Source organism: Arachis ipaensis, chromosome B07 (genome assembly GCF_000816755.2).
Source record: "Arachis ipaensis cultivar K30076 chromosome B07, Araip1.1, whole genome shotgun sequence".
Classification (NCBI taxonomy): domain Eukaryota; kingdom Viridiplantae; phylum Streptophyta; class Magnoliopsida; order Fabales; family Fabaceae; genus Arachis; species Arachis ipaensis.
The window spans coordinates 56,723,768-56,733,333 of record NC_029791.2 but is presented as its reverse complement, the minus strand read 5'-3'; positions in this window follow the sequence as shown (position 1 = coordinate 56,733,333).

Here is a 9,566-nt window from a genome sequence, read left to right as displayed (position 1 = left end):
TTCATCATTTGCATCTATGTGATATTGTTTGGGTGTGCATATTGTAATTGGTTTACCTATGTGAATACTTATGTTAACTTCCAACTGTTATACTTGTTGTAATTGCTCTTGATTGTGCTTGAACTACATTAATTGTGATTGTGTTTGATTGGTTAGTTTGTGATGATTTGGTTGATGATTGAGTTGTTTGGTCCGGGGGCCATGTTGGATTGGATGGGCCTGAGACCGTGGTTGGTATGTTTGAGGTCTAGTTATGTATAAAGTATCTGACTGGTTCATCATAGACTTAATGAACCAATGTTTGGAACATGATGATCATTTATACCGCGTAGGTAACTGCTTTCATGTTTATGGTCTAGTAAAGTATGAAAAATCAAACTCTTACAGCATAGACTTAATTGAACCTATTCTTGGGACATGTTGGTCATTCATACTGTCTAGGAAAAATTTTTAAGATTTTACAAGAAAGGAAAAAGGTTTTTTATTTTGAGAAATTTACCAAGTCTTTAAAAAAGATTTCTGGATTTCGAATGTGAACCCATGGTTTTTTGGAAAGACTCATAAGACAAGCAATTTACAAATAGTTTTATTTACGTATCTTATTATGGCAATTCTGTACCCTATAGTGAGAACTAGTGAGGACGATGTTCTCACTCCCCTATATATTTTTCCTTTTTAGGATATGGGCGACGAAGTTTCAGAAGATTTTATTTCATTTTCTGTTTATTCGATATTTTGTATTATCTTAGTTATTATTTGTCCTCGCCTTTATCTTTATCAATTTTGTAAGAGGGGTAGGAATTTGTGATATATATGTTTGTAAGTTATTGTTATGTATATATATAATTTTAATGCATTATTTCTGGTTTGTATGTATATATATGTATATGTTTCCAACGAAAAAGTGTTTCTAAAAGGTTATGCGGTTTTAAGTTTTAAACAGGCTCCTATTTTAATATTAAATATGTTCAGAGTCATCGTAATACCCAAACTATCAGAGTGGCACAACCGGAAGCGTGACATTCTAATAGTGAAGGTGTTACATTTGTGGTATCAAAGCAGTCCTTCCTGTAGAGCCTGAGGAATGGAGTGACTATGCTTTAATTGCATACTCTGAGCATCTATCATGTAGTAATCTTGTTTGAATAATAAGAATTAGAGCTTTATGCACATGACAATCTACTTATTAATGATGTTAGTCTTGCATTGCATAATTCATGGTATTAAGTTTGGCCGGCTTAAAACTAGTGGATTATGTATATGGAAGTACTAATGGGTTGTCATAGACGATATATGAGTAATAGGTAACGCGATTCGTTGGTTTTGAGAACGTTAGAAACTATTTCTCGAGGTTACTCAGTTATGTGTCTTGAATTCTGTTGGAGTCATGTGCCTTATTCTTTCCTAGCCTATCGTGAAGTTCTTGTTGCCTTTTCTTTTGGAAAATAGTTTGGTTTTTCCAACCCTATTTCTCTGTTCATATGCATCCTTGTTTGATCCTAATTGCATATGCCTGTTTGAAATTCTTGGTGTATCTGTCTTTTTCTGTTTAAACTATTTTTCTTGATTCATGTATTTTTCAACATGACTTTGAACTTGTGTTGAGAGAATTGGTGGCCCAAATCTAATAGTCTAGAGCTCATATGGAAGGGGCAAACATGGGAGAACCATACCATACCATTAGGAACAACATTAGATAGTTTTTAGAAGTTTTCAATTTAGTTTTTCTTAGATTTTTCTCTCAACTTTCTTAGGGTTTTGTTAGGGTTTACATTACAAGTTGCAATTTCCATTTTGATCATGGATTCTAGCTTGCTTCCATTGTAAGTATTTCTTGATTTTTCCTTTAAATACAACACTTGTGCTACACTTTCTTATAGTAAAAGCCACTTTGTTAATATATACATACTTTTGCAATTTTGATTTCTAGTTGATGAAATTGATGATTCTTGGTTACTACATGTTTATTTGAGTTGCCATTATTGATTTTGCTTATTGATTGTTCATAGTTTCAAGTATTTTTGTATTACGGCTATGTTTTGTGATTATGCCCACCAACTCTTTGTGAAAATATCAATTTTGAATATGGAGTAGATTTCCACTCATTGGCTTAGGAAAATGAGTATATGGGATACTAAAGTCATAATGTTCGACATTTAGTGGTAATACTTGGATTGTCAGTTGTTCTTATTTCCACTAACGATAGTTTACTAAGGCAATTAGTAAGTTAACTAGGATTTGTGGATTAATAACAATTATGCTCAGTTGACTTACTCTTAGACGTTAAGAGTTGCTAGGTGAGATTAATCCATTATAATTACCATAGTTGTGGTTATGACAACGAAAGGATTCCCTAACTCTACCCAAGCCAAGGTCCCATTTATATTTTGAACCACAATCCAATCATTTTGAGCCTTACCTGTTCTTGCTACATTAATAGTTCTTTCATTCATTTATTAGTTAATTAATTACAATTTTGGTTGTTCTTTAATTTCTTTAATTGTTTGCTTCATTATTGAAACCCCCGATTTCACAACCAAACTTGTGCACCAGTAGTCACTAGTTTCTTGGGAAGACGACCCGGGATTCTAGTCCCGGTTAATTTGGTTTGAATTGTGTCATCTCTATTCTATACTTTGATCGTGGGTTGCTTTGTTCGTTGGGACTATACTTGCAACGCTACCTTCATTCTTGAGAAATTTCCTAACCGACGATCCGGCCCGCACCATGAGAGATGGTTAAAGTTGATTGATGACAAGTATGACTGTGTTTTCTCTCTGATTGTAAGGGTGACAGGGCACCTATTCCCTCTAATGGTGACAGGGCACATATTCCCTCTAATCGTGTCAAGGCACATATTCCCTTCAATGGTATTAATGCGCAACAGAGAGACAATGTTTGGGTTACCTACCGTACATGTCAAGTTTGGCTATATAACCGACAAATGAGCTCATTAGCCATAGATGCTTTGTTTGAGTTTGAATTTATTTTGGTTTGCCTAATTGCTTATTTGTTATTGACTGCTATTTGAGCTATTTGCTATATCTACTTTTTAATTGTGTTTTCCTTGTTTACATTGTATGTGTTTGAACAATTGTGAGATCCCTCATGCTGGTGGTGGTGAATGTGAGGGTTGTTTCTGAATGTGATATTGATTGTAGATTTAATTAAATTGCTTAGGCTAGAGGCTGTGGTTGGTTTCTGATTAAAATTTAGTAAAGTATGAAATATCAAGCTAGTTCAGCATAGACTTAATAAACCTATGTTTGAAGCAAGTTGGTCATTCATAAAGTTAGAAAACTCTTAATATTCTTTTATAAGAAAATTAAGTTTGGATTTCTGAATAATTAACTAATTTCTTTTAAAGAAGTTTTGGATTTTTGGGTCGTTAAACCGTCGGTTTTTCAAAAGAATCATAAGACAACGATAATCACTGAGCTTGAAAATAGATTTCTCTTAAAATATCCTCTTATGAGAATTATGAAATTCCGTGGTGAGAGCGTGTGGTTAGGTTCTCACCCTCCTACAACTTTATCTTTTCAGGGAACGGATGAAGAAGCTTCAGAAGAGTTTTATTGCGTTTTTCTTATGTTATGTTTTAGTTTAGATATTATTTTCCCTCCTCTTTTTTATTATAATCTTATAAGAGGAATAGGAATTATATGTTGTGTATGTATATTATATTTATAAGCTACTTATGTAAGAAGTTATGTATATTTGTATATGCTTGTTTGTTTTTAAGTTAAAGTATTTTTTCAATTTTTCAAAGAAAACAGCGGTACAGTTTCGAGTCAAAGGCTCCTATTTTATTATTAAGTATATGAAGTCGTCGTAATACTTCTTACTATCAGAGTAGCACAGCCAGAAGCGTGACATCCTGATAGTGAGGGTGTTACATTATGGTATCAGAGCAGTCCTTCCTGTAGAGCCTTGGGAGTCGACTGACTATGCTTCATTGCATACTTCAAGTGTTTGTCATGCCTTAAGACTTGTCCTAGCAATAAGAGTTTATGTTTTATATGCATTATTGTCTGTTGATTAATGCTATTAGTTTATCATTGCGTACCTCATGGTATTAAGTTTGGCCAACTTAACACTAATGATTTATGTATATGGGAACACTAATGGGTTATCATAGACGAAATAGAAGTAACAGGTGATGCGAATTCTGAGGTTTTGGAAACGTTAGGAATTAAGTTCTAAACATTAGTTCTATTTCAACATATGATCTTTATTCGAGCTTGCACGTTATCTCTTTCTCTATCAATTGTATTGGAATTTTTAGTTCCTAATCTCTTTCTTACCAACCTTATCTTATCATTCGTGCATGTCCTTGCTTGATTCTGTATCTGGTTGATGTCCAAATTTTTTGAAACATTTATCCTTACCTTACAAACTCTATGCTCCTTGCTCTAAACTCGGATTTATTTCAGTACAACATACCATATCTTGTAATTTCCTTCTTAAGCACTTATCTTAGACCCTGTTTGAGAAAAATTTCGATTCAATTCTTTTCTTACTTGACTGTATCTATAATCCTTCTTTAAATTTTGATAGAATCATTTTTAATTCAGCAAATACTTTCTTACATAAACTCTGAAACTTCTTTATATAGTTTAATCTTGTTTATTTGTGATACACCACTTATCTTTTATTGATTTATAAAAAAAATATTTAAGAATTTATTCTTTGAATAGAACCTAATTTTCTTCCAACTTTTCTATAAATTTATGCCTATCCTTATTTAATCATATACTTAAGTATCTTCCAAGACTCTTAAAGAAAATATTTTGCCATTAGCATCAAATAAGTTTTAATTTACAAACCTCACGTGATTTGTTTTAATTTGAAATTAATTTGGTGTAACATAACATTTTATACTTTGTACGGTTCTCTTGAAAAATGTTGGACTTATATATTTTCTTTTGAAAAAGATAAATCAATTTCTTCTGACTCGATTTGAAGTTGTTCTAAATTGCTATATTATTTTTATTATTGTTCATATCGAAACTCTTTGACTCAAAATTCTTCCTTAAGATTTCGATTTGACTCTCGTTTTGGTACATTTCATTGTTTATATACATTCTTGTTTATTAATGATTTCAGGCATTCCTTCAAATCCTTGCGAAATACCATCCTTGTCCAAGTGCAAACTTGAGTATTCTCCCGATTTCTCACAAATACCATTTGTGTCGTTTGTCCTTTTCTTCTCAAGTTTAGCATTTTTTATATATTAGTTCTTAAGGACACGATTTATGCATGCAGAAAGTGAAACTGGTAAGCGTACGGGGTTACAAGGAGTCATGGAATTTTGAGGTGACGAGAGGAGGTGATCATGCTTTGTCAAAAGTTCTGAACAAATATTGCGCCTAATTGATTTTGGATTTTAAAATTTAGTTTGATTGAAGTTCTTACCTTATATATTTTCTTCTATATTTATGTGATATGATTTTCTTGGTTTCTATGAGATGTTCAAAAGAGGATATGAATATAAATCTTTTCTCCATCTTATATCAATTTTCGAAGACAAAAATTTTTGTAAGGTGGATAGAATGTAACATCCTACATTTTTGGAAAAAAATCTAAATATGAATAAATTGTGATTTTATCTTATTAAGTTTAAACTTTATAATTGTAGAAATTATTTTATTAGAAATAATTAAATAGATTCGAAGATAATTTTACTTTACCCCAATTAAGATTCTTAAGTAATTTATTATAATTGAATATTTTATAAAATTGTTATATTACTCGTATATATTTTACCCTAACTTAGAATTATCGAATAAAACCCTAATTTTACAAAATTCCTAAATTATTTACCCTAAATTCCTAAATGTACAGAAAAGGAAACAGAAGGAAAAAGGGAAAAGAAAGAAAGGGAAAAGAGAGAAGAAGGGGGAATCGAGGAAGAAGAAGGGAAGGAGAGGGAGAGGAACGCGCCGGCATCGTGCCCAGCTCACTGCTGCGGAACCGTCGGCTTGAGCTAGCCGTTGTTGAGATCGCCCTGTCGCAAGAAAGATGAGAGCGAGCCAGAGGAGAGGAAGAAGTTGCCTCTGTCACTACTGTGTGAAGCCACAACCCTCGTCGCCGTCATCGTCGTGGGTCACCGTCACCGCAGCTTGCTACCGCCAGATCCGTTGTGCTATGTCACCATCAAGAATAAGGAACAGAGAGTGGGAGAGCGCTCGCAGTGGGGAGAGAGGCGATGCATCCGTGCTGTGGAAAGTCACCGCCACTGTAGCACGTTCTGTCGCCACTGCTAGAGGCTGCACCATTGTGCCTCTGGTTGTGGGTGAAGTCCGCCGTAGAGCTATACCTTGCCGGAGCTGCTGTCGTTCCATTACCCTATTTTCTTTAATTTTTGGTGGAGCCACTACTTCCACTGGAGCTTCAAAAACCCTGTTGTTGCTACTTCGTTATTTCATTGTAAGTTATCTCTATTTCCAATTCCATTGAATTCGTTTCCATTTCCGATTCCATTGAATTTGAACACTCTATTTTGCTGCAACCATGGTCACTGTTGTTGGGACTACTGATGCCACTGATACTAGGTATTGTCGAAATTGATGCCGCTGTTGTCGTGTCTAATGTTACTACCGCTGTTCTCATTTTGTTATTAATGCGACATCAAGGTAGGGGTTTTTCATAAAATTTATTTTATATTACAGAGTTGTTATAAATAGATATTCATGTGAAAAATATATTTCTGAGTTTGTTTGTCTTATGGATGTGGTTGATTCCTGGACTGAATCACTGATTGCTTGAGTGGTATGCGGTTGTTGGTGAGAAATTGGTTTGAAAAGTTATTTAGTTAAATATTATGAAAAGTGATTTTCTTGGATTTAGAGTTAATTTAATAATGTAAATGAATCGGCTTTGGAAATGATTTGACATATGAAAATGAATTGATTTTGGAAATGATTTGATTTTGATTTGGTTTGATTTTATAAATAATTTAATATTAGAGCTGGTTTGATTTTGAAAAAGATTTATTATTGGAATTGGTTCGATTATAAAATAATTTGATATTAGAATTGGTTGAATTTTAAAAAATGATTGAGATTTGGAAATGGTTGAGAAGGGTTTAAGGAATGTTTGGATGGGACTCGAAAAGGGTGGCAGAGTTTGAGTTTTAGTGGAGATGCTGCCGAAATTTTTATAAAAACCGAAAGTTTCATTTGAAATGCCTATTAGAAGGATTTGGATTTTAATTTAGGTTCTTATAATTTGATTTTGAGTTATTCAGTAAAGAATGAATTATGGTTGCGAAAATGATGATTTATGAATTTGATTTAGAGTTGAGACCCCTGGTGCAGAATTTATAACCACAAACTAATCGGCAAGTGCACCAGGTCGTACCAAGTAATACCTCAGGTGAGTGAGGGTCGATCCCACGAGGATTGGGGAATTAAGCAACAATGGTTGATTAATTTACTTAGTTAGACAAGCAGAAAATAGTGGTTGAGAGTTCAAAAGCATTAAACAGTAAATTCAGAATATCAGAAGACAGGCAAGTAAATAAGTTGGAAAAATAATATGGAGAAGGCAGTTAAGGCTTCAGAGTTACCTATTTTCCGGATTGACTTTTCTTATTAATTTAATTTAATCATGCAAGATTTAATTCATGGCAAACTATATGTGACTAGACCCTAATTCCTTAGACCTTTCTAGTCTCCTCTAACTTTCATCAACTGCCAATTCCTTGGTCAATTAATTCCAATTAGAGGGTGAAGTTTAATTCTAGTTATTATGCCACAAAAATCCTAATTATCCAAATATAAGAGGATTATATGTCACGTATCCCGTTAAGTCCAAATAATTAGAATTTATGAGAAATTGTTTTCAAGCTGTTGTTCAAGTAAAGAGCTTTTCCAAGTTATACAAGAACTCAATTAGAAAGAAGGTCATACTTCTGTTCCACCCAAATTCATAAGATAAAGAACGAAAACAATTCTTGAATTATAAATCAATACATGAATTAAACTAGAAAAACAATAGAATCAATTCATATAATAGACAGAGCTCCTAACCTTAACAGTGGAGGTTTAGTTGCTCATGGTTCAAAGTGGAAACTAGGATTCTCTTAAACTGTAAATTGGAATGAGGTGGAATCAAAAGTGGAATCCCCTGAAGAGAAGTTTCTTTTCTCTTTTATATCTAATCCTAATTAATTTAAAAATCTATTTTCTAAAACCAAAATAATATCTTTTCCTATTTTAAAAGAAAAAATAAAGTTTAAATCATAATTAATTAAATAATCAACGTTTTTTGCATTTTCTGCATGTGGCGCATGTCACGCGTACGCGTTAGTCACGCGTACGCGTCGATGGTCTTCTTCGCGTGTCACGCGTACGCGTCAGGTACGCGCAGCATCGCTGGGCAAATCTCTAAATCACGCGCACGCGTCAGGTACGCGCACGCGTCGCTCCTCGCTGGTCATCTCCTTTAATTCTTGTGCTCCTTCCATTTGTGCAAGCTTCCTCTCCATCCTCTAAGTCATTCTAACCCTATATACCCTTCTTCTCTTTTTCTGCGGAAACTCCATCAAATCCAACAAATGCTACCTAAAATAAACAGAATTGCACACGACTCAAAGTAGCATCTATAATGGCTAAAAGATAATTAATTCCTGATTAAACTCAACAAATTGAATGCAAATTCACTAGGAAAAGATAGGAAATATGCTCACGCATCACAGCACCAAACTTGAATTGTTGCTTGTCCTCAAGCAACCAAAATGAGTGCAAGATTAAGGTGTGAATTTGCATGAGAATGAGAGTTCGATTAAGCTCGTGTCTCTTCTTATAGTGGGGTTTACAACTGCAATCTTGAATAGTTTTAGCATCTCACTCTCCTTTGAATCAGAAGAATGTCAATGTCATGCGGAATCAGAATCTGGATCATATTATGAGTTCTCTGATCTTTATACCTCAGTTAAATCCTTGAACACAGCAGGATAAGAATTAGGGTCATAATGAGGTGTTTGGTGGTAGGGGACTTGTGAGTAAGGTGGTTCAAGGTCATGTTGACGGGGTGATTCATAGGCATGTGGTGGTGGTTGTTGACAATCACAATAAGGGTCACCACATCCATTAGATTGATATGCATTAGGATTAGGATTATACCCATAAGAATTCGGAGGTTGTTGTTTCCAAGAAGGTTGATCAATCCCTTGAGGCTCCTCCCATCTTTGATTCCCAAACCCTTGATGCACATCCCCATTGGAGCTTCTATTCCCTACAACATAGTTGTAACCAAACTCATAGCCAAAGGGATGAGAATTCATAATAGAAAATAAAAACAAAAGCTACAAAAATAAGCAACAAGTCCTAATCCTAACAAAAGCTAACAAACAATCAAAAGACAAATATATTCACATATTCACAATAGCCAATAATGTAACACCATTGCAACTCTCTGGCAACGGCGCCATTTTGATAGATGAGAATTTGTCGTATCGGTCTAGATTTTCTTCTTATAGAAAGAATTACTTCATTGTAAGCATAGCTCCAAACCAACAAACAATTTCCACATCAAAAATTTGAGTTGTCACAAGTGCAAAC